The sequence below is a fragment of the Myotis daubentonii genome, chromosome 4 (assembly GCF_963259705.1).
Source record: "Myotis daubentonii chromosome 4, mMyoDau2.1, whole genome shotgun sequence".
NCBI classification, from domain to species: domain Eukaryota; kingdom Metazoa; phylum Chordata; class Mammalia; order Chiroptera; family Vespertilionidae; genus Myotis; species Myotis daubentonii.
The window spans coordinates 56,200,524-56,203,943 of NC_081843.1; the positions used below are offsets into that span (position 1 = coordinate 56,200,524).

The 3,420-nt window shown below is 38.3% G+C and overlaps 1 pseudogene; it reads right to left on the reverse strand.

Annotated features, from left to right (window-relative positions):
* Positions 1 to 2,187: 2,187 nt before the first annotated feature.
* Positions 2,188 to 2,878, reverse strand: LOC132232407 (CDKN2AIP N-terminal-like protein; annotated as a pseudogene).
* Between the last annotated feature and the right edge of the window lie 542 nt (positions 2,879 to 3,420).

The window sequence follows — 3,420 nt, forward strand, 5'->3', positions numbered from 1 at the left end:
TCCAGGTGTTAAAAATTGAATAATGAAGGTTTAAAAATGCATAATCTTTGTACCATACAAAAATCTGCTTCATAGCATTTCAAGTCATCTACAAAATATAAATAAATAACAAAGTTTTTCCTGGAGGTTAGCATAAAGCATTCTAGATGTCTAAGGAGAGCAGGGTCCAAGAAGAGAAAGAACCCTTCCACTTCCCCATCAAACCTTCCGGACCTTGGAGGAAGAGCAAGGCCAGAAGCATTCTACAGCTACCCCTGACTTAGTGCATTGGGCTTTCGGTTTTTCATTTTTTCCCCAACCTCACAGAGTTGATGTTTACTTACAAGCTGTTTTTTCCCCCTAATATATCTGACTTTTGACTGACAGCCGGTTTATTCAGTATCTGAACTTGAATGGCATTGAACGCTTCAGATACTCTTTTCTCTTTTCCAGGTCTCTTCTCGGAAGAAGACAAGAAATCTCTGACTGTTGATTCCGAGGGAAGTGATTTCTATGCACATGTGATTTTTACTCATTGAAATGCATGACAAATGTTGAATAAATAATATCTACAGATACAATGTGTGTGTTTGTTCAATGCAAATAACACTCTGAAACCTCTAATATCCTTATGGTTCTTGAGCATGTTTATGTACAAATGAAGCATACTCAGTCAATCCCAGGAAACTGTTTATTTAACCTCAAAAGTTTCACTGCAGCCAGTAAAAGCAAGATAATTCACCATAAATAGTGAATTTCCATTCTGACACTTCTTTTCATTCTGTGGTATTAAACTTTCCTTTTCCATTTTACTTTTTAAAGTTGAGTTACAGAAAGGTTTGCACATTTAAAATTCCCCACAGACAAAAACTCTGAAATAGTCACAATACAATAAGCAGGAAGTTTAACCATTCATACTTCCTTATAGTGCAGGTAAGCCATCAAGTAGAAGATTAGAATTTAATGACAGATCTGTATCTGTTTATTGGACTTTAGAGCAATGGTACTTTAAGTTGGGATATTTTTTCAGTGCATTTTATGCAGAAATACCTCTGGGAATCACATAATTCAACAAGGAGTGAAAACAGGAACCTAGGTTAATATGAAATTTTCTGTGGACTTTGTGCATTTCTCAGAGCACATAGCATTGGGAATCTTCACACAGGACATTTTTTGGACGTGTTGTTCACCAAACTTATTTAAAGAAGAACTACCACTTGAAAGCAGAATCAGTGAGGACTATTATTCATCTGAACATACTTTCTGAAATGGTGGACTAGGAATGCTATAAAAGGATTTCACGTTAGTCCTTATATTCCTTATATGTCTCACTTCTGGATATTACCGCTCTTTCTCTAAGTGTCAATTACTTGACTGGCATCATGGATACTTTATCAGTGAATGGATCTGTGAGATGTCATGCTTATATTTTGTGCCTTTTAAAAAGTATCTCATATTTCTGAATGGATGATTAGAAAGGATAGTGTGTAAACACCCTTTTTATAGACTAGATTGTATCCCCCCCAAAATCCATATATTGAAGCCCTAACTCCCAATGTGGCCGTTGAGAAGATAAATAAGGTTAAATGAGGGCATAAGGTTGGGCTGCAATTCAATAGGTCCCCATAAGAAGAGGAAGGGACACCAGAGTGCACTCACACTGAGAAAAAGCCAATGAGGACACAGCAAAAAGGTGACTGTCTGCAAGCCATGAGGAGCGTTTCCCCAGAAACCAACCCTGCCAGCATCTTGATCTTGGAGTTCCAGCTTCCAAAACTGTCAGAAAGTAAATTTCTGTTGTTTAAGCCACACAGTCTGTGGTTTTTGTTACAGTAGCCCCGGCAGACTAATACAGCTCCCGAATTAAAAGCAAAGCACACGGAAACACTTTTGTTTCTCTGAATTTGTTTTTAACTTTTCCTCTATCATTGCTCAATATCCAATGAGACTAAATGATAGAAACCTGTGTCCAAGTGCAACACAGAAATTGAGATGCTCTTATGGGGAGAAAGGGAGATAAAAGTTTTACTCTACTAGATCCCTTTAATTTTCTTAATAATGTCAATACCAAAAATCTTTGGGGTGGCAATACTGCTTTTTTTCTTACTTTTAAAACAGTTGTTACTTACATAGCTACCAGTGCTTTTAAAAACATCTTGAAAAGAAAAGGAAAATAATTTACTCAATAGCTTTTCTATTTCAATAACATTTTTTTTTCACTCTTAAGGGTACATTGTTGAGAAATCCAAAGTGTAAAATCCATTACCTGCCATTATTGCATTAACATTAAAAAATATGCATTTTAACAAAAAGATTGATATTCAAAAACAAAATAAAAAAGCATGACTTATAAATACATAAATATCCATGCATACTTTAAAATGATAGCTACTGGAACAATGAGACCTTTTAAAATGCCACTTTCATTCCAACTGCCTCTTTCCTACAAGTTGGTAATACCAGGAGTCATAAGAGAGCTTCTGTGGTCAAAGTCACATTCCCCCTTTCTAGCCTGTAGCTGATAATGAAAATGTGATGGATCTTCCAGCTTAGCTTGGATGCTTTCTCATTAACTCACTTCTGGTAGTAAACTGTGGCAGGTCTTCCCCTTCAACCCCATCAGCCATTTCCACCACCTTATCTAAAAGGTCTTTGTTATAACTGCAACCCAGGAAGAGGTGGTTGGCCCAGACCCTGGAGAGGGACAGCAGCTGGTCCAGATGGCTGGGGCCCTCAGGCGGGTCGCACTAGTCTGGCAGGTGGTGCAGGACAAATTGCATATGGGCCTTCCATTGCTTCCCGCTCTCCGAGTAGGAGAGGAACTGCTCGGGAAGTCAGTGGCCTGTGGTACCCCAGAAACCAGCTCCTCCACCGCTGCGGCGGCATCACCACCCACCATGGTGCCCTCTGCCTAGGGAAAGACCCACCTGCCTTCAGTAACATCTTTAACATCAATCCATTCTGATAAAGTTTAAATAATGACTCCATTCAGTCCTTGGTAAAGATAATAAGCAAAAGTCCACTGTATTGCATTAAGTTAATCAGCTCTCCAGATGAACCATTTCCACAAATGCAAAGAGCCATAACTCTTCCTTTACACTTCTTTTTTTTTAAATTAAATCTTTATTATTCAGATTATTACAGTTGTTCCTCTTTTTTCCCCCAATAGCTCCCCTCCACCCGGTTCCCACCACACCCTCTGCTCTTACCCCCCTCACACTGTCCTCATCCATAGATATACAATTTTTTTCCAGTCTCTTCCCATACCCTCCACACCCCTATCCCCTTGAGAATTGTCAATCCACTCCCTTTCTATGCCCCTGATTCTATTGTATTCACCAGTTTATTCTGTTCATCAGATTTTTTATTCACTTGATTTTTAGATTCACTTGTTGATAGATATGTATTTGTTGTTCATAATTTTTATCTTTACCTTTTTCT